The 27764-nt window shown below is 39.7% G+C and overlaps 1 protein-coding gene across 1 annotated transcript in view; it reads right to left on the bottom strand.

Annotated features, from left to right (window-relative positions):
- SLC44A5 (solute carrier family 44 member 5) overlaps nucleotides 1–27764 on the bottom strand; it is a 437182-nt gene that overhangs the window by 202563 nt on the left and 206855 nt on the right. The window lies entirely within an intron of this gene.

Here is a 27764-nt window from a genome sequence, read left to right as displayed (position 1 = left end):
ATTGTATAGACCCCAAAAATTTATCCCTAAGAAATGAGGCACTTTGTGTAACTTCACCTTTGATTTTAACCTTAGAAGACATAGTAGTTAAGAAAACTTAATATACACTGAATACTTTTAATTACATGCAGATAGCCAATGTAGACTAGGCAAAAGAGATGTAACTCAAATTCAGAAATCCCATATTTATCACATATATAAGACCTTTACCTTTAACAAAAGGCCCCATTTACTAGCTATGGCTGTAATCCATTCAATTTGTAAGGTGCAATTTATGGTTATTTGGAGAGGGAGGATGTAACATAGTGTAAGGAGCAATGATAGCACAGTAAGGCTTTAACTTTCACATATGATAAACAAAAACGTTAACACTTTCTATGAACATCTTGTTGCTGGGTGCTTGATCAGACTTGCCAATCCAATAATTAAAGCTACTGAGAAGAATCCTCATTCCAGACCCAATGGACAGAAATTACAGCACTTGGTCTCAGCATGCTGCTTCTCATTAATTTAGCTAGGAGTTGCAGATCACTGAAAGTCATAGTTGGCTTAAAGATTCCAGAGAAATCAAACATGTGTAAACTGTGCACTTGGGAAGGATAATATTAAGTATAACTAAAATAGTAACTAATTTCTGAACACTTACTATGCATTAGGTGAAAAGACTAATTTGCATAGTCCCATTTAATATTCAGAACAACCATTGCAGTTATTAGAATAATAAATTCTCTAGCGTGGATGTTTGGCACAATGGTTGAGCTGTCACATGGGACATCGACATCCTATATCGTAGTGTCTGGGTTCAGGTCCAGCTCTGCCTCCAATCCAGTGTCCTATTAATGTGTACTGGGGGAATCAACAGGTGACAGCTCAAGTACTTGGGTCTCTTCCACTCATGTGGGAGACCCAGATTGAGCCCCTGGCTCCCATCCTGGTCTCCCTCCTAGGTGTAAGGAGCTCAGGCACTTGATCCATCTTCTACTGTTTTCTCAGGCACATTAGCAGGGACCTGGGTTGGAAGTGGAGCTCTCAAGATTCAAACTGTCACTCACATGGGATGCTGGCATTGCAAGGAGTGGCTTTACCCACTCTACTACAATGCTGGCTCTGAATAAAAGTTTTTAAAAAGCAGTGTGCAGCCATTAGGAATTATCTGTTCTCTTCGAAAAGGAAAAACAAGTTTCCAAGGACAATGTGAATATTAAAATCTGATCATTTGGAGTCACACTGCTAGTTAGTGGAGGATCTAGAAGTCAACTGGGGTCTGAGTGGCTCAGGAGTCCACATAGAAACAACATAATTGCTAGCCTCTAGTAGTTTCAGATGGATCACAAAATAAAAATCATTCATAAAGTTTTCAGGATGTGACCTTACATATACACATCTTAAGACACCTGCTGGTCCACATTCACCAGGACAGTGACCATTTCCAAGGACATACAGGTTTCAGACTTACTGCCAAATAAACAGACAACCATACTACAGAAATGGCTCTATCTTACCAGTTTATTATAAGAGCATCTATGTACAAGGCTTGGTGCTCTAGGGGCAGAATAAAATCTCCAAATCGTATTCTAACCACTTTCATTCCTGTTCATGGGTCATAAACCACAAGACTGACTTTTAGTATATTTAAAAAAAAATAAATAAAATTTGAGCCGGCGCCACGGCTCAATAGGCTAATCCTCCTCCTTGCGGAGCCAGCACACCGGGTTCTAGTCCCGGTCGGGGCGCCGGATTCTGTCCCAGTTGCCCCTCTTCCAGGCCAGCTCTCTGCTGTGGTCAGGGAGTGCAGTGGAGGATGGCCCAAGTGCTTGGGCCCTGCACCCCATGGGAGACCAGGATAAGTACCTGGCTCCTGCCATTGGATCAGCACGGTGCGCCGGCCACAGCGCGCCGGCCGCGGCGGCCATTGAAGGGTGAATCAACGGCAAAGGAAGACCTTTCTCTCTGTCTCTCTCTCTCACTGTCCACTCTGCCTGTCAAAAAAAATAAAAAAAATTAAAAAAGTAAAATAAAATTTGGTATTAAAAATAACATGTGTTATCATATTAAAAAGTCACGTCACAACAGTTTTTACACCATACACTTCTAATAAAACACTAGTTCATATAATAACAGTGGTCAGCCTCTATCTCAAGCCTCTTACTCCTATTGTCCCCTGCTTTCCCAGATACATACACTAGTACATTCCAGACCAACAGTCCAGACCCATCTAGAATCCAAGAAGGAGTCAAAAGTACGGAAGGGAGCATGTCACTTAGTTAGGCCCTGGCAGGTGAGAAGGGGAAGGAGAATGGTAGTTACTCACTATAATGGAGATGTTTTACATTTGTGAAACTCCTCACAACAACCCTACATGGTATCATCATACCTCCATCACAGATGAGAAAACCCAAATTCAGAGTGCGGAAAGTACTTAACCAAGATGTCCATTATCACGATTAAAAATAAAACAAAACAAATCAATAAAGCAGGACACATGTGCTAATCCCCTGTCTTCCTAGATGAACACTATATAACTATATTGATTTTTATTCCTCCTCATATTTTGCAGAATGAATTAAAAAATCAAAGTTCATTTTCCTGTATAATCAATTTACAAAATCATTGAGTTAGCTTCTGTATAAGCTTGTGTCTTCTTCAAAAGCTGTTTGTAAGAACATTCACATCTTTTGCATACTGCTTTGTATCCTGTATATACCCCAGAGTCAAGTTATTCTGACACTACAAACGCCTGGGAAACTGAAATCCGGAATGAGATAAGTTCCTGGATTTGCATCCTGCCTAGTCACATCTAGTGCAGTAAATGTAGATGAACTTTCAGATAGGGAGCCAGGAGACTTGAACTTTCCAGTCTGATTGCTGTGCTTTTCATCACACTTCATTCCCTTCTGTCTTTCTGGCTTGGAAGGTGCTTGGGGGGATTAGGATTGGTTGGAAATGGAGGTAAAGGAAGCAGAAGTAATGAGTGGAACTAGGATGGAAATTGGCGTGAGGGTTGTATTCCTATTATGTCAGTCTGGGATCTTATTAAAAAGAGCCAGGATCCTAGTTGCATATTCAAGTTCAGACCACTAATGATGTACTAAGCAGATATTATGTTTCTCCTGATATGACGCAACAGATGTTATACAGCACCCCTAGGATGTAGTCTGGTCCAAAATGTTCAGAGACACTCCTGTAGAAGAACCAGGCAAACCAGAAAGTGAGATATTCTGCAGGGCAACAGATCAATGTCAGATGAAAAGGGGACCACGCTAACTAGAGAAGACTTAAGGGACATAACAACCAGATGCAAAATCTGGTCCTGTGTTTTGTTCTTGTTTGTACAGAATGTTAAAAAGGGTGTTTTGGAACAGTTAGGGACTTTTGACTATTAGATTAAGTTAATATTTGTTGAACTGGAAAGGTGGACATTGTTAACAGAAAAAAAGGAAGTAGCAAAAAGCATGTAAAACAAAATCTCATTTTTGTAAAAAATATTATAGATCTGGAAAGAACATGGTAAAGATTATATTGGTGAATTAATAGAATAAGCTGATTTAGTGTAATTTTGCTTCAATGTATTTTCTAACTTTTTATGATGGGCATAAAACTGTTTTTATAGTAGCAAAATTTCTTTTGATTCAAAAAGAATTCAGTTTGGAAATTGAAGTACATGGTCCTTCCCACAGAGCCAGAGTAGAGAGGACTAGTTAATTACATCATAACAGTAGATAGACTATTCAGGAGTTAAACTAATAGGCAATGCATTTTTCATTATCACCCTAACTTCTATCTACCCTTCAGTTTCGGGCACCAGAGAAGAGCCCAAGCACTCACTCAGCCTTTGAGTTGCTCTAGGATTCCTGTTACTGCCAGCAGCTTTCTCCCACCCTTGTGTGGGGCCCATCAGCAAGCGAGTCTGGGCTTGTGCTTTAGTGGGTTTGCCCAAGGCTCCATTTTCCTCCATTGAGCTCATGAACTAGGCTTTGGCCCTGAAGCCCTCCTTTACTTCTGCCAATGCCAGGACTGAATCTTGCTCTAGGGACTCTAACTCCCTGCCTTGAATTTATCTAAAAATGGAAAGAATGCTCAGAACCAAGATGTTGCTATTTGTCTGGATTTCCAGCACCTTCTCCTGGCAAGACTTACCACTGTTGTGCCCTCCCTAACAAAATTGGACCACCTTTGGCTGCTGTTGCCTGCCCAAATTGCCCATTCTTGGCATACCCATTATACCGCAGTAGGCAAGGTGTCTGGCCTTATAGAGTCAGCCTCTGCAGCCAGTTTCATTTCCCACTCTGTCCTGGCCTCCACTTTCACCCCACTTACTGGCCCCTCTGGGAGAGATATATAATCTGTAAGCCCAAGATCTGATGGAAGCCTACTTCTGCTTAGAGGTTGGTTATAAACACCTTAGTTAGAGCTAAGGCGGGCACAGCCACGTCCAAAAGCTCATTATTTTATTTCTTCCTGAATGTATTCATTCATTTAGCAAGCAGTTATTGATCTTCTACTGGATATCAAACACTGTGTTGGGTACCGAAACTATATAAACAAACAAGGACTATATAATGAAACTATATAAATGAACTCCCTGTCTTCATGGAGTTATTTGTAATCCTAAGGGAGAAAGACATAAGCAAATTAGCTCAACAATAATTATTTACCTGAAAATGTGATATGATAGGTACTATAAAGGAGAAGCAAGTACCAGGTATGAAGAAAGCATTAAATCTGAAATTTAAAGGTGAGACTTTGCAAGATGGTTAGCAGCCTTAGCCAAGGGCAAGCATGGGTAGGGAGCTTGTGATAGGAAGAAAGCTGGCAGCTATGAGGAACCAAATCAAGGCCATTGGGCTGAGGGACACCATGCAAGGGATTGAGAGAGGTGAGCTGGGCTGGAGAAGCAGGACAAATTGACACATCTGGCTGCCATATCAAAGGCTTATATTAGTCCCCACTTGTATGCCCTTGTAAAAATATATACTTGGGCCCTGAGGTCAGAGATGGATCTAAGGCTACTGAATATCATCTGAAACTTTTTTGTTCTCAGAAAAAAATACTATTTCTGCTGAGTCCAAAAAGATAGCAATATTCTTTGCATCATGATCATGTACTGGAAACAAATCAAAAATCATGATTCTATGCTTCAGTAATCTTTTTTGCAGCTCTAGTAGACACAAATTAAAGAAAAACATAGTTGAGGGCCCGGAGCTGTGGTGCAGTGGGTTAACGCCCTGGCCAGAAGCACTGGCAACCCATATGGGCACCAGTTCTAGTCCCAGCTGCTCTTCTTACCATCTAGCTCTCTGCTATAGCCTGGGAAAGCAGTAGAAGATGGCCCAAGTCTTTGGGCTCCTGCACCCATGTGGGAGACCCGGAAGAAGCTCCTGGCTCCTGGCTTCAGATCAGCGCAGCTCTGGCTGTTGCGGCCAGTTGGGGAGTAAACCATCAGATGGAAGACCTCTCTCTCTGTCTCTCCTCTCTCTGTGTAACTCTGACTTTCAAATAAATAAATAAATAAATCTTAAAAAAAAAAAAAAAGAAAGAAAAACATAGTTGAGTTAAAGCAATAGAGGAAGGGTCAGAAAATACAGACCACACAAGAGGTGCTTAACTCAGACAAAAAAAAAAATGCAAATAATGAAAATCTGTAAAAACAGATTTAAAAAAAATACAAAGTAGTTACAGGAAAGAGTTTTAGTTTACCACATTTTAGCAATTAGAAATTGTGTATATTTTTTTTTGACAGGCAGAGTGGACAGTGAGAGACAGAGAGACAGAGAGAAAGGTCTTCCTTTGCCGTTGGTTCACCTTCCAATGGCCGCCGCGGCCAGTGCGCTGCGGCCGGCGCACCGCGCTGATCCGATGGCAGGAGCCAGGTACTTATCCTGGTCTCCCATGGGGTGCAGGGCCCAAGGACTTGGGCCATCCTCCACTGCACTCCCTGGCCACAGCAGAGAGCTGGCCTGGAAGAGGGGCAACTGGGACAGAATTTGGCGCCCTGACCGGGACTAGAACCCGGTGTGCCAGCGCCGCAAGGCGGATGATTAGCATAGTGAGCCGCAGCGCTGGCCAGAAATTGTGTATATTTTCATGAAATTAAAAACTTTTAAAAACTTGTAGCCTGAAAAAATACATTTCAGACAGTTGAGATTTCTGCATAGCCATGGCAGAGTCAAAGAAGGCCTGGCCTAGCACCATCTCTCACTCCCTAGGGACCTCTGGCAAAGATTTTTGTATCTGTTTTCTCCTCAGCAAACCAAGATGGAGCTCAGTCATAGAGTTGTAAAGTAATATTTGAAATGCTCTCCACCATTTCTATCACTTAATAGGTACTTGGTGAATGTTAAGCCCTTTTCCTGTAGAACACAAAAGCTCCAAAAGATAGTAACACATGAAAATAAAATAGGTGGATGAAAATAAGGAGCAATTGATTCAGAAGAGACAAGGTCTTGGTCTATTTCTGTGATCCTAAAGTCACATTATTAGCATACAGTGGGTGCTCAAGAAATTTTGAAAAATGAGTGAGAATAATATGAATCTATTTTAATTATTACTCAAAAAAAGTTAAATGATAATTAAGGCATTCAGATCTGGCTGAAGAGCCCATGAGAGTATTTTAGGCATGGAAAGAACAGATCATCAAAGAAGGAGATACCTTTCTCTGAAGAGAAGAGAGAACTTCCACTTTGACTATGACCTTGTCTAAGTAAGATTGTAGTTGGCGAACTCAAAAGGCTTCCATAGCCTTGGCAGCTCATGACAAGAGCCTCAGGTGATCACTGACATCATAAATAAGAGTGTTAACTGTTAAACCAACAACAGGAGTCACTGTGCACTTACTCCCCATGTAGGACCTCTGTCCTTAATGTGTTGTACTATGCAAATTAACGGTAAAACTACTACTCAAACAGTACTCTATACTTTGTGTGTCTGTGTGGGTGCAGTCTGTTGAAATCTTTACTTAGTATATACTAAGTTGATCTTCTGTATATAAAGATAATTGAAAACGAATCTTGATGAAGAATGGGATGGGAGAAGGAGTGGGAGATAGAATGGTTGTGTGTGGGAGGGAGATAATGGGGGGGGAGAGCCACTATAATTCAAAAGTTGCACTTTGGAAATTTATATTTATTAAATAAAAGTTGAAAAAAAAAATAGTCATGCCAAACACAGCTATAGTGCATTGCGATTCCAAAGCCTATCCATTTGGTTGTCTAGGGGCTTTTGTCATTATAATAAACCCTCTCCACCACATAAATACATATAAGCATAAAAATACACATTTTTCAGGATTTCTCCACTCACATTTTTTATCTAGTTCTCCCTTTCAAGACTTTCCTCAATTAATTCTTTCTTGTTGAGAAATTTTGATATAATGTGTCTAACTTTTAAATCCTTTCACTAGATGTCTTTAACACTCTATGGTGGATTTTAGTATAATATTTTAGAATGAAATTGGGCAACTACATTTATTTGTATTAAGTACATCTTAATAGACGCCCCAAAAGAGAGAAACAAACACAAATACTTGCATACACTGTGGCATCAAGGTGATGGGCGGCAGACAAGGGGAGGTACAGAGAGTTTAGGTTTGGCAGTAATATGCCATCTGTGACTTCTTCATGTAATTAAGTACCTGCTATGCCTATTTCCAAGGCAAGCCATGTTCCCTAATCTATACCATTGTTTCATTTGTGATTTTTTTAAAAAAAGGTCAATCTCTGTGGCCAAGAAAATAATAATAATAATAATAATAATCCAACCAAATAAACAAGCAAAAAACAAACCAAACCAAACAAAAAACCACCAAGGGTTTATTATATGAAGAAGGTCCATGACTCCACAAATGTCATCCTACATACATACATCCTCCATGAGCTCATTTCCCATAGTCAAGAATCAGTAATCCTCTTTGTATAATGCTGTAATGGTATATGGTGAGGAAGGAGAGAAAAGGAAAGGTAGAAACTGAGTAGAAGACAGAATCTAATTGCTCCACATAAAATCACAAAATTGAAAATGATCCTGAAGAGTTTGTAAAAAACTGACATAATTTATTTTGCACTGTATTTTGAGGAAGGGAGTGTGTAGAAATGGCAGTTGATACATTTATTTGATATTCTTAAATAAAAACAAATGTTTAATGTTTTCATTCAATCAACTTTAGCTGAGTATCTGCTCTGTGCTAACAGTGTGACACCAGGGCCATACAGAAATAGATAGACCCTATTTGTGTCCTTGAATAGTTTGCAATTGAAAGACAGTGAGAATTCTACATATCTCTTGAAAGCAAGTGACAGAAAATAAGGATGTTGCCATGCTAAGACAGAGAAGAAAAAAATGAGATGTGTGATGACTGAAGTATCGAGCATGGAAGTTAGCAGCTTCAAGGAGTCAAGTTGGACTACTGGCATGATGGTGAATTCCATCTTTAATACTGGAAGCATAGTCAATGTCAGAGTTTTATTCAGGCTAATGAGCCCAGAGAGCAAATTAAGTTTAAAAAATGACATTCAGCAACCTTTACTCATTCAGTAGAAGATCTTAAATATATCTGAGAGATGAAGGGGAAGGGAATCTCAAGGAGGCAGAAATGAAGCAGGAAAAGCTAAATATGGCCCATGAAATAGGTTATGCAAATTTGGTGCAAAAATACTTGTCAATTCCCCAATCTTCAAGAGAAATCTGAAGGTTACTCTAAAGATCACTCTCCACATATTCATTTCCCTTTGGAGAATGTCTAATTATGTTTCCCCCTCTAAAGATTAGAAGCACAGCCATAGCCATACTTCAGTAGAAGTCATACACAAAAAGAAGAAAAACTGTACAAATGGAATGAGCTTGAGCTACCAAGTATCTTATGTAATGGACATACAGAAAGGATTAGACAACCACAAAAAGAAAAACCGAGGGCTTCTGTCTTTCACAGTCACTGACTCATAACCAATTCCAATATCACATACAAAGACAACAAAACTATGATGCTCATTGAAAAATAAGACAATTCTGGCATGTACTAGAAGAAAGAAGAATGAAAATGGGGAGAAGGAGAAGAAAGTAAAGACAAAGAAGTAGAGAGAGAGAGCATTCTATATGCAGAGATATACTCTTAATAGAACATCTGCTTTCTGGAATATTTTTCTATCCTTACCATGAACAGCTGCCATGCCACAGTGATGTATTTTTTGTAGCTGTTTTTTGCCATGAGGTTTAGAATATGTTCCAAAACACAACAGTTAGTTCAGGGTAACCTGTATCCTTATATTGTGTTCTCTGCTGAATGACAGTTCAATAAGATTTGTAAATTTCACAAGATTTTTCATCTTGAATTCCAAATGAGTTGGAAATGACAGTTTCATCCTACCTTTTGTACTTAATTAAATTGAGCATATTTTACTCACTAGGATTTGATGAGGAAAAAATAGAAAGAAAACGTATTACCTGACAATACTATTCACATGTAGAGACATGGTATTCTTTTTGAAAATGCAATAACATTGTCATGTTGTTTTATTTGACTCTAAGTTATAGAAGTGCAAGTACTACGTCTTTTCATCTTTGTATGGCCAGTGCATAACACAGTACCAGGCACATCTAAGAATTCAATAAATGTTGAATAAGTAAATAAAAGAAAGAATGGATTTCAATGAGTGGAAAGAAATAAGGTCAATTTCATTAGCACAGAAAACAAAGAGAACAAACCAAGTGCTTCCATAACTACATCCGAGGCACATTCCAAACATTTCAATTGTATCTTCTACACTTTGAGTCTAGATTCAGCTTTAGAAACCTTCCCAACATAGCAGATCAGGCAGCTACAATTCATTAAATAAAAGCTGGCCTTTGGAGTAAAATATATATTTCCTACCCCTACAATAGAGATCTTCATTAGGCAAACCATGAATAGGAAATATCTTCCTCAAATTTCTTCTCTGATATCAACATGCATATCAACATTTCAGATCATTAGCGTATCCATGAATATGCATATTTTAGATCTGTGCACAGTCTCTAATGTCACTCATCTTGCATGTCAGCAATAGAATCCTGCAACCATAAGGGAATGCTAATTTTTTCATTTTTTCTATCATCCTTTTCTTTCCAAAGCTAGGTCGTCATCCTCTTGGCTTTTAACCTAAATGTATAGAGTTGTGCCTGTGCTCCAAATAGCCATGCTTTGTAGTTGTCCTTCATTCCTGCCACTCTTGCCTGCATCAGATTCCCATTGATAATTGACTTGGTCAATATTCAAGTTGGTTATATCACTTTGACCAATTTTTTTTTCTTTTAGATGTATTTTCCTCTTTGTCAAGGCAAGGATGCACCACCAAATCTTTCAAGATTCTTTCAACCCAAAAACATTCAGAGCACCTGCTTTATTCAAAACACTTTGTTAGCCACCAGAGTTAACCAGTAACAAGAAAGATACATGTTCTGATCTCAAGGAGCTTAAAAGAAAGATATGACTTGGGCCTTTGCTGTGACGTAGCAGGTTAACACCCTGGCCTGAAGTGCCAGCATCCCATATGGGCACCGGATCGAGACCCGGCTGCTCCACTTCCGATCCAGCTCTCTGCTGTGGCCTGGGAGAGCAATGGAAGATGGCCCAAATCCTTGGGACCCTGCATCTGCACTAGCTTCTGGTTCCTGGCTTCAGATCAGTGCAGCTCTGGGCTGTTGCAGCCAATTGGGGAGTGAACCAGCGGATAGAAGACCTCTCTGTCTCTCTGCCTCTCCTCTCCGTGTAATCGACTTTCAGATAAATAAATCTTTAAAAAAATGCTACATACTTAAAAAAAAAAGACAGACATGACCAACTAGTTATACAATTAACTATTCTATTTTACAGTTGTGTTGAGGTGCATAAATGTGTAGTATGAGGTGCTATCAATGTGTAAAACAAGGACATCTAACTTGGAAGTCAGATGAGTTAAGGAAAGTTTAAGCTAAGTGTTCAAACACAGTCAGGAACTAAATAAGCAAAAGGTTAGTTGGCTGAGTGTTCAGGGCAGAGGAACAGCCCACATGAAGACTTCAAGAGAGACCTGATAAAGGTGTAATTAGAAAGAATAAAATGAGCAAAACAAAAAGTGGTAAGAGAGAAGGCTTGAACAATAGATAGATGACTTTTTGTGGGCCTTTTAGTCTAGAATTTTTAACTTTACTGTTACATCATAGGAAAGAAATTGAAGGGTTGTAATCAGGGGGAAAATGTGACTGTATCAAAAAGAGCCTGGCTGCAGTGTGGAGAATGATGGAAGGGAAATAAGAAAGGCCAGAGATGAGAAAGAGAATGGAGCAATACTCTAGATGAGAAATAAATAGAGGTTGGAGTAAAAAAATGCCAATGGAAAAATAGAGTGACACAAATGGTATTTGACTGGTAAAAATGGTATAAATTGCCACATTTATGGGGAGGAGGAAAAGGCAGTTCATGATTCATCTCTGTTTTTTAATTGGACTAGGCAGATGGTTGTACCACTCACTGAGATAGGAAATGAAATTAAAAGACTGAAGTTGAATTTTTTTCTGTGCATAGTTCAACTCTCCAAGTGAAGATGTCGAATGTCACCATTGGCATTGGATGCATGGGTCTGGATCCCAGAAGAAACATTAAAATTGCACATTTGAAAGAGATGGAAAAAGGACAAAGGAAAGAATGGCTGAGTCACAGCTGTGACATTTAAGTATTTTCTTGTAACTAGATTGTTCTAATAATATTGCTTGTTCCTTATGCCATGCCCTATACTATGTAGAATGCAACACTACTCAACTTATATAACAATTAGTTAACAAATGCTTGTTGACTGACCACTATCTGCTCAATCAGGAATATAAGTCATACAAAATACACATAGTTCCTGCCCTCTTGGCTCTTCTACTCTATAAGACAGATGGGCAATTAAAATAAGCATGCAAATAAAATATAACAAAAATTATAATTAAGTGTAAGAATTTTACATGTGAGTGATGATGACAGTAAGGGGGAAAATCAATCTAAGTAAGTGGCATTTGAGTCTAAACACTGAGTAAGGGGTACCTAAGATAACACTGAGAAAATTTTCAGGCAGAAGCAAAAGCATGCATTGTAGATCTGAATAACAAAAGGAGTTAGCAGCCACCACCACAGACTTTCTAAAATCTCTAAAATTTTATTATTTAAGTTACACAAGTTTCATGTATGCCATATACACAAATTTAGGAACACAGTGATACTCCCCCTCGACCTTCCTTCCCACCCATGCTTCAACCCCTCCTCCTCCCTCTCACATTCCCACTCTTAATTTTTACAAAGATCTATTTTCAGCTTACTTAATGATCAGATAATTAACTCTATACTAAGTGAAAGAGTTCAACAAATAGCAAGAAAAAAAAAAAACACTGCTCCTCAATGGAAGAGACAAGGGCTTTAAACAATCATCTAATCACAAAACGTTCACTTCACTCCATTACACTACATTTTAGGTACATATTAGTTACCTCAGATCAGGGAAAACATATGATATCTATCTATTTAAGACTGGCTTATTTAACTAAGTATAACATTTTCTAGTTCCTTCCATTTTGTTGATAAAGACAGGATTTCATTTTTTTTACAGCTGAGTAAGCTCTCCATAGTGTATATTTACTATAATTTATCCAGTCAGCAGTTGATGAACATCTGGGTTGATTCCATATCTTAGCTATTGTGAATTGTGTTGCAGTGAACAATGAGGTACAGATAACTCTTTCATCTGCTTATTTCTTTTGGTTTCAGTAAATTCCCAGGGGTGGGATGGCTGGATCAGAGATTAGGTCTATATTCAGACTTCAGAGGTATCTCCATACTGTTTTCCACTGGTGGCTGCACCAGTTTACATTCCCACCAACAGATTAGGTTAACTTTTTCTCCACATCTTCACCAACATTTGTTGTTTAATGATTTTTATGAGAGCCATTCTAAGTGGGGTGAGATGCAATATCATTGTAGGGTTTTTTTGTTTGTTTGTTGTAAGATTTTATTTTATTACATGAAAGAGTTACAGAGAGAGATAGAGACAGAGAGAGAGTTCCTCCGCCCACTGGTTCACTCCCCAGATGGCCACAATGGCTGGAGCTGAGCCAATCCGAAGCCAGGAGCCAGGAGCCTCTGCTGGGTTTCCCATGTGGGTGCAGGGGCCCAAGTACTTGGGCCATCTTCTACTGCCTTCCCAGCCACAACAGAGAGCTGGATCAGAAGAGAAGCAGCCAGGACTAGAACCGGCTCCCATATGGGATGCCGGCGCCTCAGGCCAGAGTCCCAACCCGCTTTGCCATAGCACCGGCCCCATCATCACTGTGGTTTTTACATGCATTTCCATGATGGCTGGTGATCCTGAGCAATTTTTGAAGTATCTATTAGCCATTTGAATTTCCTCTCTTGAAAAATGCCTGTTCAATTCCTTTGCCCATTTCATAACTGTATTGTTTTGTTGTTGAATTTCTGGAGTCTTAATAGATGTTGGATGTTAACCCTTTATCAGTTGTGTAGTTTGCAAATAATTTCTCCCATTTTATCAGTTGCCTCTTCACTTTGCTGAGTGTTTCTTTTGCAGTGCAGAAGCTTCTCAGCTTGATGTAATCCCATTTGTCAATTTTGACTTTGATTGCCTATGCTTTTGGGGTCTTTTCCAAAAAGTCTTTGCCTGTGCCAATGTCTTGCAGAGTTTCCTTAATGTACTCAAGTAATTTGATGGTATAAGGTCATAGATTTAGGTCTTTGATCCATTTCGAGTGGATTTTTGTGTAAGGTGTAAGGTATGGATCTAGTTCCATACTTCTGAATGTGGAGATACAGATTTCCCAGCAACATTTGTTAAAGAGACTATCTTGCTCCAGGGATTGATTTTGGCTCCTTTGTCAAAAATAAGTTGGTTTTAAATATGTGGATTGAATTCTGGAGTTTCTATTCTTTTCTTTTTTTTTTTTTTTTTTTTGACAGGCAGAGTGGACAGTGAGAGAGAGACAGAGAGAAAGGTCTTCCTTTGCCGTTGGTTCACCCTCCAATGGCTGCCGCGGCCGGCGTGCTGCAGCCGGCATACCGTGCTGATCCGAAGGCAGGAGACAGGTGCTTCTCCTGGTCTCCCATGGGGTGCAGGGCCCAAGCACTTGAGCCATCCTCCACTGCACTCCTGGGCCATAGCAGAGAGCTGGCCTGGAAGGGGGGCTACCGGGACAGAATCTGGCGCTCCGACCGGGACTAGAACCCGGTGTGCCGGCGCCGCTAGGTGGAGGATTAGCCTAGTGAGCCACGGCGCCGGCCTCTATTCTTTTCCATTTGTCTACACAGCTGTTTTTGTGCTAGTATCAGGCCATTTTGACTATAATTTCTCCATAGTATGTCTTTTTTTTTTTTTTGGACAGGCAGAGTGGACAGTGAGAGAGAGAGAGACAGAGAGAAAGGTCTTACTTTTGCCGTTGGTTCACCCTCCAATGGCCGCCACAGCTAGCGTGCTGCGGCCGGCACATTGTGCTGATCCGAAGCCAGGAGCCAGGTGCTTTTCCTGGTCTCCCATGCGGATGCAGGGCCCAAGGATTTGGGCTATCCTCCACTGCACTCCCTGGCCACAGCAGAAAGCTGGCCTGGAAGAGGGGCAACCGGGACAGAATCCGGCGCCCCAACCGGGACTAGAATCCAGTGTGCTGGCGCCACAAGGCAGAGGATTAGCCTATTGAGCCACGGCACCGGCTTCCATAGTATGTCTTGAAATCTGGTATTGTGATGTCTCCAGCTTTGTTTGGTTGAATAAGATTTCTTTAGCTAGTCAAGGCCTCCTGTGTTTCCATATAAATTTTAGCATCATTTTTTTCTACATCTGTGAAGAATGTCATTGGTTTGATTGGGATCACATTGAATCTGTAAAGTGTTTTTGGTCGTACGGACATTTTGATGATGTTGATTCTTCCAATCTATGAACATGGATGAGTTTTCCATTTTTTAATGCCTTCTATTTCTTTCTTTAGTTTTTTGTGATTTTCATCATAGAGATCTTTGACATCCTTGGTTAAATTTATTCCAAAGTGTTTAATCCTTTTGGTTAACTATTGTGAATGGGATTGATCTTGGAAGTTCTTTCTTAGTCATGGCATTGTCTGAGTATACAAAGGTTATTGATTTTTTTGTTTTGATTTTATATCCTGCCATTTTATCAAAATCTTCTATGAGTTCTGATAGTCTCTCCGTGGAGTCTTCTGCATATATATATATATATATATACATACATACATATGTCATCTGCAAATATGGATAATTTGATTTCCTTTCCAATTTGTACTCTTTTGATTTTGTTTATTACCTAGTGGGTCTGGTTAAAACTTCAAGGACTATATTAAATAGTAATGGTGAGAGTGGGCATCCTTGTCTGGTCCCAGATCTTAGAGGGAATGCTTCCAGCTTTTCCCCCAATCAATAAAATGCTGACCACATGTTTATCATAAATTGCCTTTATTGTGTTGAGGAATGTTCCTTCCATACCCAGTTTGCTTAAGTTTTTATCATGAAAGGGTATTGCATTTTATCAAATGCTTTCTGTGCATCTATTGAGATAATCATATGCTTTTCATTCCTCAGTTTGTTAATGTGATGTATCAAATTGATTGATTTGCAAATATTGAACCATTCCTGCATACCTGAGATAAATCCCACTTGGTCTGAGTGAAGGATCTTTCTGATGCATTGTTGGATTTGATTAGTTATTATTTTGTTGAGGATTTTTGCATCTATGTTCATCAGTGATATTGGTCTATAGTTCTCTTTCACTCTTGTATCTTTTTCAGGTTTAGGAATTAAGGTGATACATGATTCATAGAAGGAGTTTGGGAATATTCTCTTCATTTCAATTGTTTTGAATAGCTTGAGAAGAACTGGAATCAGTTCTTCTATAAATGTCTGGTAGAATTCAGCAGTGAAGCCATCTGTCCCTGGGGTTTTCTTTGTTGGGAGGATCTTTATTCATGATTCAATTTCCATCTTGGTTATTGGTCTATTTAGGTTTTCTGTGTCTTCATGACTCAATTTTGGTATACTCTATGTGTCTAGGAATGCATTCATTTCTTCTAGGTTTACCAATTTGTTGGCATACAGCTCTTTCTAGTAATTTCTGATGATTCTTTTTATTCCTGTGGTATGTGTTGCTACATTTCTATTTTTTCATCTCTGATTTTATTGATTTGTATCTTCTCCCTCATTTTATTGGTTAGCTGGGCCAATGGTGTGTCAATTTTGATTAGTTTTTCAAAAAACCAACTCTTTATTTCACTGATCTTTTGTATTTTTTGTTTCAATTTTGTTTATTCTCTAATTTCAATTATTTCTTTACTCTTATTAATTTGCAGTTTGATTTGTTGTTGTTTCTCTGGGTCTGGTGAGATGTGTTTCTTGTAGGCAGCAAATAGATGGGTCTTGTTTTTAAGTCTATTCAGCCAGTCTGTATCTCTTAACTGGAGAGTCGAGGCTATTTACATTCAAGGTTACTACTGATAAGTAATGACTTGGCTCTGCCATTTTTCCATAAATATTCCTATTGTTTATTTTGGATTACTTTTATACTTTTACTGGGGAATTTTTGCCTTCAAATTCTTGCATAATTATGGCTATCTTTCTGTGTTTTTGCATGTAGCACATCCTTAAGCATTTTTTATAAGGCGGGGTGCATGGTGACAAATTCTTTCAATTTTGTTATGGAAGACTATTTTACCTTCATTCATAAATGAGAATATTGCAGAGCACAGTATTCTGGGTTTACAGGTTTTTTTTTTCTTGGACTATGTCGGCCAGCGCCGCGCTTCACTAGGCTAATCCTCCGCCTAGCGGCGCCGGCACACCGGGTTCTAGTCCCGGTTGGGGCGCCGGATTCTGTCCCAGTTGCCCCTCTTCCAGGCCAACTCTCTGCTGTAGCCAGGGAGTGCAGTGGAGGATGGCCCAGGTGCTTGGGCCCTGCACCCCATGGGAGACCAGGAAAAGCACCTGGCTCCTGGCTCCTGCCATCGGATCAGCATGGTGCGCCGGCCGCAGCGCGCCAGCCGCAGCGGCCATTGGAGGGTGAACCAACGGCAAAGGAAGACCTTTCTCTCTGTCTCTCTCTCTCACTGTCCACTGCCTGTCAAAAAATTTTAAAAAAAAGACTTGGACTATGTCTTCCCATTCTCTTCTAGCCTGTAGAGTTTCTGATGAAAGTCAGCTGTGAGTCTAATTGGAGACCTTCTGGAAATAATCTGGAGTTTCTCTCATGCACATTTTAGAATCTTTATGTTTTACTGTGGAAAGTTTGAGTACAATGTATCATGGTGAAGATCTATTCTGGTCATGTCATTAGTTCTATGTGCTTCTTCTACTTGGACATCCCTTTCTTCCTTTCTTTTTCCAAATTAGTGAAGTTTTCTGTAATTATTCACTAAATAGGCCTTCTAGTCCATTTTCTCCTTCTACATCTTCAGGGACTCCTAAGACCCATATGTTGGGTCATTTGATAGTATTCCATAAAACTCCAACACTGTATTTAAGTTTTCTAATTTTTTGTGTGTTTTTTGTTTGGTTTGGTTTGGTTTGGGGTTTTTTTTTATTCTTTATTTTGTTTGTTTCTTCTGGTCTGACTGTATGATTTCCAAAGATTTGTCTTCTAGTATGGATAGTCTTTTTTCTGCCTCGCCAAGTCTTCTGGTAAGTCTTTCTACCACATTTTTATTTGATATATTGAATTCTTCATTTCCAAAAATTAAATTTGATTTGTCTTTAAAATCTCAATTTTACCCCTGCACAAGGATGACACGCAAATTTGTGAAGCGTTCCATATTTTTTAATAAAAAAATAAATTAAATCTCAATTTTATGGGAAAATTTTTATTCATGTCATACATGTTTACAAGACAGATGAACAATTAAAATAAGCATACAAATAAAATATAACTGAAATTATAATAAGTGTAAGTATTTTACATGTGAGGTGTGATGAGTCACGGGGAAAAAATCAATCTAAGTGAGCGACATTGACATCTACACACTGAGTAAGAGGTACCTAAGAGAAGGCTGGGGAAAACACTTCTGGCAGAAGCAGAGTTTGATTGCAGAACAGAGCAATAAAGGATGCACCTGCTAATGAAAAGCAAGACCAGACCACGCAGGTCCTCTTGTCAGGGGAAGGATCAGGATTTCATCCTAAATACAGTATGTTTTTTCATGATATCATGTATTCTAATTAGTATTCTGAAAAAAGATTAATTACTTAAAATAATTTTATGAATTGGTTTAAAATAAAGAGAGAAACCTCTGTTTTGGGCATTATCTTCGTGCCATTAATAACTAGAAAACCAGAGGGAAAATGTCAAGCAATGCTTTTCAGAAGATAAGACTATAATCCTTGAGGGAAGGGACACAAACCAGATGAACCATTTGATTGTCTTGGATTATGGCCTAGGAACAATGTTTAAGTCATAGCACAGAGAAAGGAAAGCAAAACACAGCCCAGTGATTTCTGGGTCCAGAGGACAAAGATCTGAGTGTGAAAAGAAAGAGAAACCTAAAACTTGAAAGAAAAATACCAAGAATATCACAATAGCAAAAGGCCTAATGCACATATAATTAGCATCCCAAAAAAGTGTAAGGGGTAAAGAAGAAAGGCAGAAAAATATTTGAAGAAACAATGGGTGAAAACCCACTGTTGGTGGGAATGCAAACTGGCTAAGCCACTATGGAAGTCAGTCTGGAGATTCCTCAGAAACCTGAATATAACCCTACCATTCAACCCAGCCATCCCACTCCTTGGAATTTACCCAAAGGAAATGAAATTGGCAAACAAACAAGCTGTCTGCACATTAATATTTATTGCAGCTCAATTCACAATAGCTAAGACCTGGAACCAACCCAAATGCCCATCAACAGTAGACTGGAGAAAGAAATTATGGGACATGTACTCTATCAAATACTATACAGCAGTCAAAAACAACGAAACCTTGTCATTTGCAACAAGATGGGGGAATTTGGAAAACATCATGCTGAGTGAATTAAGCCAGTTCCAAAGGGACAAATATCATATGTTCTCCCTGATCAATGCCAACTAACTGAGCACCAAAGGGGAAACTTGTTGAAGTGAAATGGACACTATGAGAAACAGTGACTTGATCAGCTCTTGTCCTGATTGTTGATGTACAGTGTAATACTTTATCCATTTTAGTATTTTTTTTGTTCTAGTACTATTGGTTGAACTCTGTAATTAACACACAATTATTCTTAGGTGTTTAAATTTTAACTGAAAAGTGATCCCTGTTAGGAATTTGGAAAACATTATGCTGAGTGAAATAAGCCAGTCCCAAAGGGACAAATATCATATGTTCTCCCTGATCGGTGACAACTAACTGAGCACCAAAAAGGAAACCTGTTAAAGTGAAATGAACACTATGAGAAACGGTGATTTGATCAGCCCTTGCCCTGACTGTTGAGGAACAACTTAATATGTTATCCCTCTTAGTATTTTTGTTTGTTTGTTCTACTTAATACTTTTGGTTGAATACTGTAATCAATACACAGTTATTCTTAAGTGTTGAAACTTAACTGAAAAGTGATCGCTGTTAAATATAAGAGTGGGAATAAGAGAGGGAAGAGATGTGCAATTTGGGACATGCTCAAGCTGACTTGCCCCAAATGGTAGAGTTAGAAACGTGCCAGAGGATTCCAATTCAATCCCATCAAGGTGGCATGTACCAATGCCATCTCACTAGTCCCAGTGATCAATTTCTGTTCACAATTGATCATAATGATAGGACTAAGAACCAAAGGGATCACATAAACAAGAATAGTGTCTGCAAATACTAGCTGATAGAATAAAAAAGGGAGAGAACGATCCAACATGGGAAGTGAGATACACAGCAGACCCATAGAATGGCAGATGTCCTAAACAGCACTCTGGCCTCAGAATCAGCCCTTAAGGCACGCAGATCTGGCTGAAAAGCCCATGAGAGTATTTCAGGCATGGAAAGCCAAGACATGGCCCTTCTCTTCTGCTCTCTCTCGGTTCCTCTCTCTAGCCTCCTCCTCTGGGCTCTTGGCTCTTGGCCCTTCTTTCCTGTTCTCTCGGTCCTTCTCTCCTGTGCTCTCTTGGCTTCTCTCCTCTCTCTTCTCCCTCCTCTGTCTTCTCACACAGTCTCCTTCTCTCTTTTTCCTTCACCGCCCCTTCACTCCGGTCTGTAGGGTGTTCCCCAATAAACCCTTTCCCTTACTCCGGAGTCCGGTGTGCTTTGTGACATCTAACATTAAGATATAACATTGGTGCCGTGACTTGGATAGCCTCATATTGGTAATCCAGTGTCCCCAGTGCTCTGGGATCCTGGATTTCTGCCGGTCACAAAGCACACCTCTGGAACTCTTTCCAAGCCACTGAACGCTCTGCAATTTCCATCCACACATCGGCCTTCCAAATTTTGAGGTAAGAAGTGGAACGGGAAGTCCTCACGGCGACTTCTATTTGAGTGGTGGTCTATTGTTGGATACTCGCCTGACTACTCTCGTAAAGGTCGTAGCACTGGGTTATAGCCACCACTCCTACTTCTACTTAAGACCTTTAGCCTCTACAGACACTGTGTCCAGGCAACAGTGGGTGCGAGTGACGACTCCATCTCTGTTCGCCTCTTTACAGGCTAGGCCCTGGGCTCCAGTGGGTGCTTGGGTGACGACCCCGCCTTCTGTTCCCATATTCTCTCGCTAGTCAGACAGCCGGATGCAAGGATGCTTGCAGTCCATGGATCTGACTCTACAGGTCGCAATGGGAACTTTTCTCTAACCGCATTCCGTCTGATGGTCCCTCTCAAATTGGCCCCAGCCCTCAAAAAGCGGCCCCTCCATGGTGGCACATTTGGCCCTGAGGGATCGGAAGTCAGAGTAGTTTGACCCTGATAACATGTTTATCACTTCCGTGAGCGTTTGGGAAAATGGAAAGAGATTCCATACGTTCAAGCCTTTTCCTATCTTCGAACTAAACCTTCCCTGCGTACTTCTTGCTCTCCCACTCAGTTCCTTCTGGTCTCCAAGATTCACACTAGGGGTCAGAGGCCTGAGCAAAAAATCCTCTCTTCTGCCCTGATCCTGTTCCCGCCACTACCACAACCTCCTTTGATCCTGCAGATGAACCTCCTTATCGCTCCAATCCACAGGCACTGGCTCAGCAGCCTCCTGAGGCCTCAGCGGCTAAAGTTCCAGTGCCATTATCCCCCATGTGGCAGCTGTGTCCTCACCTCCCCCTCCCATTGAATTCCAGGGGGCGGGGTCAACCTCTGCTCCCACCACCACTGCAATCTCTTCCATCTTCTCTCAAGCCCCTTGCTTATCTATTCCTCAAAGCCATTCTCTGCCCACGTGTACTTCCTCCCTAGCTCCTACCCCCACTCCCTGTATCTCCCCCTCCCACCTTAGAACCAGTCCTGGCCCAAAGTCTACTATCTCTGTCTTATCGGTTTGGGAATGGCAGTCACCATGGTTTTCACCTGGTCTTTTGTCCCTCTCCTGTCCCAGTCTTACCATAAGAATAGCAAGGGAATGGTAGTCCCATCCTTGTGGGCTCCCTGCTTATTGAGAAACAAATTAGGTATCCCACCCTCTGAGGGCTCTTTTGTTTTATCATGAGCAAGCCAGACAGGAAAATCAGATTTCCTGCGTGGACCTGGCTCACTGTAATTTTTCTTTAAATGTAGGATACCACTACCTTTGAAACTATTGCTTTGTAAAATGCTGAATTTATTTTGCAATTTATTTTAACAGGTTTCTGGGTAATCAGTACTCAATGAAACAGCAATGGGTAATTAGTACTTGTCTTAGATGAATGCAATTTTAATTTCAATTAAATTCAGATAAAAATATATCAGCATCCTAAGTCATTTAGGTGTAACTGCTAATTTAAATTGGGTAAAACTTTTGTATACTCAACATGTTATATTCTATAAAAAACTATTCGGGTTAGTTTACAAACTGCCAATGAAAATAGTTCAACACTGTTTAAAGTAACTCAGGCTGAAATTTGATGTGTTATCTTAATCTTACTCTGAAAATTTTTAATGGGTTATTTCAAAATTAAATCAAGGACATTGGCAGATGAAAAACATCACAAGTATTCTAATCTATTCCTCTTTACTGTAAAATTAAAATCTGATTCTCTGTTAAAGCAATGAGTTAAAGTGATATATTCTCTTGATGTCTGTTAAATTCTAATTGTTTAAAAACAGCTGAATTTTTATTAAGAGCTAAGGGTTATTTAAATATGTGCTTATTTTCAGACATTTAAATAATTACCTTGTAACAATGATCCAGTTTGGTCTATATTATGTTATGATGTTAAAGAATCTTACTTCAACCAGATATTTTGGATTTTGAGCCTTCTTGACATTCTTGACAGGCATTCAAAAAATCAAAAATCAAAGTTTCAAAGAATTTGGACTCTGAAATTTCCAGTAAATTTTTGACTTCAGTTTTTCCAGTTCGGGCCCAACTGAAAAAATTGAAGGACCTGTGTCTCTCATCTTGTAGAGACACTAACTAATCAGGCTATTTGGACTATATTAGAAGTACTGTCAAGATGTGAAGTGGTGCTAAATTTTAAGTTTCTATAATATAAAATGGCACTAATACAAACGTCTGAGAATTAAAAAGTCTAATAATCTTGTGTTACTAGACATAATGGTTATCTTAATGAGAAAGCCCCAGAGGCCTAAAAGAGTTCCATGCTTTGTAAAATCCTACAGGTGCTTTCAGAAATACTGTGTGCAGTAAGCAAGTGCCTCTTGTTGGTTAATGAATTTATAATTTTAAGTGTGGCAACTTAAAGTCTTTTGTCATCCACAGTTTGGTATATCAGATTTGTTGCTCATAAAACTAAAGCATTGTTGGTTCTGTGTTTAGCTGTCTTCCTATAGGTTCTGATGAACTTTTTCCAGCCACATGTATTATACTCAGTACTTTGGGATGACTCTGTAAACAGATGAAGCCAATAATATATTAAAGGTACCAACTGTGAGAAAGTATGGTTAGCTGAGGTTACTAAAACAAAAAGTAATTCAAATCAATTGGTAATTTACAAACAGGAGTTAGATTTTTAAAAAACCTATTAAAACTGTTTTATTGTTCTATTTGTTATGTTGTATGTATATACATATTGTATGTCTACATGGGAAAATTTACTAAGAATTTTATTTTAATTGGCTTATAGATAAGATTGCCCATAAATTTAAGCTGCTAAAATCAATCAAAGATACATTTTAATTCGTGTGACCTGAATCTCTGTATCATATGTTTTAAACATGTTGGTAGAAAAAACTATAAACATTTTATATGCTTGTGCTGAAATTTGCTGGTTAAACAAGCTACATCATGTTAGATATTTAAGAGATGTTTCCAAATATATGTATTAATATTTATGGAAGGCACTGGGCCTTCTGGTAAATGTTTTCTTAAGTTGTTATCTAATGGTTAAAACTGCTTTCTAAGTTTTCATGTGCTATTGCTATTGTCAGTAAGCGATCTGGGACTGGCACCCCTATTTCTCTAGTCTAAGCCCAACTTGTTCTTTCATTTCTCTGTTCTCTTTGAGGTAGGAAACTAATTCTATTATGAAGGAATCTCCAAGATGCAAAATTTGATTTTAGATCTTAAAAAAGAGATGGCTAACACATTTCTGTATTGGCACAGCCAAAATAAGAGCTTAAATTATAATTTCTTAGATAGATTCACTTCGCCATCAGCGAGGTAAACAGTAAACAGGAAAGACCTCCCTTTCAGAACAAAGGGAAAGAAAGTTTTAAAGTGAGAATATAGTTTTCCTCATGGGCATTGTCTGCCTCAACATAAACGACTACAGAACATGCCTGTGACTACAGACTTCTAGTTTAGGCCTCTGAAGATTAGAGATGGGACTTGAGCTCCCCCTTGACTTGCATCCTCTGGTCTGCTTTAACAAAAACCAGGAGGAAAAGCAAGCTAGGCATCAGAAGCAATGGGTGGCAGGCCTATTAATGGCTGCTCTGTACAGTGATCTGCCCTCAAAGAGACCCAATAGGCCAGTCCACTGCAGTGGCTTTCAATGTGGTAAGCCTGGGCTTCAGCAGAAGTCAGCTTGTGAAGAGCCCTGGCAGCTCTGCCAAGAGTTGGATCACTGGAAATGGACCTGCCCTGGAGTCGAAGGATGCCCAGGTCAGAGCCACAGATCTTATTGGCTCTAAGCTGAAAAGCCCTTCACTCAGCCCAGCTTTCAAAGTGACCACTGCAACTGAGGAAATGGCCAAGTAGGGTCAGTAACATTGCAGGCAGAGCTGTATATTTCCTGTTGGAGTTGCCACTTGCCTTTACCTGGCCAGCTCTCCTCCCAGGCAAGCTAGGTAATGGAAGTGAACAGGGTGCCTTCACCAAGGAAGTTCACACCTCCTGTAGGATGTACCCTATGAAGAGATAGATAAGTCTGGGCCTCATAATTTACAAGGCTTTAAAGCCCACCTGATTATTATCAAGCCCCTTCTGTCAGGTTCTATTTGCCTCTCAATCAGAAAACTTATTTGTAGCTTTGACAGCACCTTTCTTAGCTCCTCTAATAACAACTCTGTATCTAGCCCACTTGAGCCTCATTCCTTTGTAATCATAACCTCTACCACCAATGGCTCTACTCCCAACCTGTGTGTCAAAATTTCTCTACAGACAAACCCCACTACCTGCAAAACTGGCCTTTCTCCCAGTCTTGGCTGGAATCAGCTTTAAGCTACATCCATCAAACTGTCCCCACAAGGGTCCAGAGACCCCCTCCATTTCCTCTCTATAAAATCCTCTTATTACCTGGTTAATGCTACTCAGGATCATTGGTTACTATTCTCACCCTGTCTTCTATACTACAGTGTCTAAGTGTTTACAGCAGTTGATAATGGAACAAACGAAGGCCTTCAGCAACCAGGCAGTCAACCAAATTCTGCTACAGGGATATACTCTGCTCCCCACCCAGGAGACAGTGGCCTGAGACATCGCCCCATGCCAGCGAAGAGTACATCATCACCCCATGTCAGCAGGAAGTAGCTCTAAAGACAGATCATCATCCCTCTATCCCTCTTGGACTTTTGGGACTAATGTAATCCCATACAAACCCTGTTTTATAAAAAACAAAAGGGGGGAATGTTAGGGAACTGGCAGTTGTAGCCAGGTGGCCGCATGGCCCAGCTACCTGAAGCCAGGCTCCACCCCCATCCTAATGGGATTCACTGCTCCTGCTTCCCTGCCCACCCTCAGGCAAAGTTTTAAAAGGGCCTGTTCCTGAACACGTGCTCTCTTGGCCCTTCTCTCCTGCTCTCTCTCGGTTCCTCTCTCTAGCCTCCTCCTCTGGGCTCTTGGCTCTTGGCCCTTCTCTCCTGCACTCTCTTGGCTTCTCTCCTCTCTCTTCTCCCTCCTCTGTCTCTCTCACAGTCTCCTTCTCTCTTTTTCCTTCGCCACCCCTTCACTCCGGTCTGTAGGGTGTTCCCCAATAAACCCTTTCCCTTAAAAAAAAAAAAAAAAAGACCTAAATGAAAGATCTCCGCGAGTTAGATCCCAGTGGAAAGAACGGGTCATCAAAGAAGGAGGTACCTTTCTCTGAAGGGAGGAGAGAACTTCCACTCTGACTACAACCTTGTCTAAATATGATCAGAGTCAGTGAACTCAGAAGGCTTCCATAGCCTTGGCAACTCATGACAAGAGCCTAGAGTGACCTAGGGTGATTACTGATGCCATAAACAAGAGTGTCAATTTGTTAGGTCAACAACAGGAGTTACTACACACTCCCTATGTAGGATCTCTGTCCTTTAATGTGTTGTACAATGTGAATTAATGCTATAACTAGTACTCAAACAGTAGTTTACACTTTGTGTTTCTGTGTGGGTGCAAACTGTTGAAATCTTTACTTAATACATGCTAAACTGATCTTCTCTATATAAAGATAATTGAAAATGAATCTTGATGTGAAGGAATGGGAGAGGGAGCGTGAGATGGGAGGGTTGTGGGTGGGAGGGAAGTTATGGGGGGGGGGGGGAGCCACTGTAATCCAAAAGCTGTACTTTGGAAATTTATATTCATTAAATAAAAGTTAAAAAAAAATGTGGAATTTAAATGTGCAAGAATTATATGAAAGAAAGGAGGAGGGTAATGGAAGTATACCCTTGCAAGATTCTTATACTGTACTGGAGTGGTGTAATATTATCTGAAGGTAGACTGTGGTAAGTTAGAGATCTGTATCTCACCTCCTAAAGCAGCCATTGTGTCCACTCATATGCAGAAATCCTAACAACCAAGGAGGTAGACACCCCTTGTCTCTTCCTCTGTGATAGGACACCAAGAGAGGTGCTAACTATGAGTCAGGATGCAGCCCTGGGGAGCCATGGAATCTGCCAGTGCCCAGGCTGTGGACCCCCGCGGCATCCAGGACTATGCAGAATGTTTCCACTGTCTCTAAACCCCAGTTGCTGGTATTTGTTACGGGAGCTGGAACACACTATGATGACCATCAAGAAATGAAACAAAGCACAGCTATTCAGTCATTGGGGAGATAAAATAGAATAGTAAAAAAAAATCCTTTAAAATGAAGGAAAGAAAAGAGTGGATGGGAACATAGAACAGATGGACAAATAAAAAACGAGAAGCAAGAGTTGGAGTTTAAACCCAATAATTAGATTACAAGTTAATTATCTAAACACTGCACTCAAAAGGCAGAGCTTGTCAATTCAGGTACGTGTTTTTAAAGTAAGATCTAATTACCAGCTGTACATATAGAAACACTTTTTTTGACTTTTTAGTACAGGTTCCTCAACTTCTTAAGTTTTTAGTGCTTTGGGTGGAGACTATCAATTTTCACATGGTTGTGGTTTGTACAATTTTTACTTACTAAAACTAAAGGCTTTTTTGTTGATTCATTAAATTCATGGCTTTCTTAGTATAACTCTACCTCAATAATTATAGAGACTGGTTTATAAATGAATTCACAAAACGTGTGTGTAGTGCAGGCTAAAACTACGCTTGAATTCTCCTTTCATCTTTTACTCTCAGTAAAAGCTACAGTATCAGTCTCAAAATACCAAGGCCTTAAACATTTCTTTGCTGATGCATCTATGGAATGGACCATACTTGACTACCTAATAAATTCACAGATTTGATAAAAATAAATGCAGCAAACATCTAGACATCTAAGAAATTATCTTTTTAAGGTTTTAGAAGAATTTTACTATTTCAGAGAGAAAAAATATTTTATTTTTCTCACAGGACTATTTTCAAATATAGTATGATCCACTTCAAATATCACATTCTCAAAGCACAATTATTCACCATGAAATAGCTTTAAAAAATGGAAACCATATATTGTTACTATGAAAATATACCTATGCATTATGCAATTAGTTTTAATCAGTGTATAGCCAATCTAAAACTGGTGATGCTACTGGTGTAGAACAAAACCATCAATATCTTTAATATGCTCTATTTGGCCTGAGTACTGTGGACTTGAGGAAGAAGAAAAGGAATTGCTTCTTTTTTCCATTTAGAGAAGGGTGCTGACTGATTAGAGACTTTAAAAATAGGCCATAAGCCATGCTTGCAAAAAAAAAAAAAAAAAAGCAAATGTTAATCTTCTCACTTTAATTTTGCTTTCAACAGGAAGGGATTGCCAAGGAGCCACTGCACTGTAGAATGCTGCAGCTCATTTTGCTGAAAGCATAGAGATAGCTGTTCCAGAACTGTACTCAGTGGTGCCCTGGTGATCCAAGGAAGTTAGTAAG

The sequence above is a fragment of the Oryctolagus cuniculus genome, chromosome 7 (genome assembly GCF_051225735.1).
Source record: "Oryctolagus cuniculus isolate XC-2025 breed Fujian yellow rabbit chromosome 7, ASM5122573v1, whole genome shotgun sequence".
Lineage (NCBI taxonomy): Eukaryota > Metazoa > Chordata > Mammalia > Lagomorpha > Leporidae > Oryctolagus > Oryctolagus cuniculus.
The sequence above is the reverse complement of the archived record's forward strand: the minus strand, read 5'-3'. Positions and strand labels throughout refer to the sequence as shown.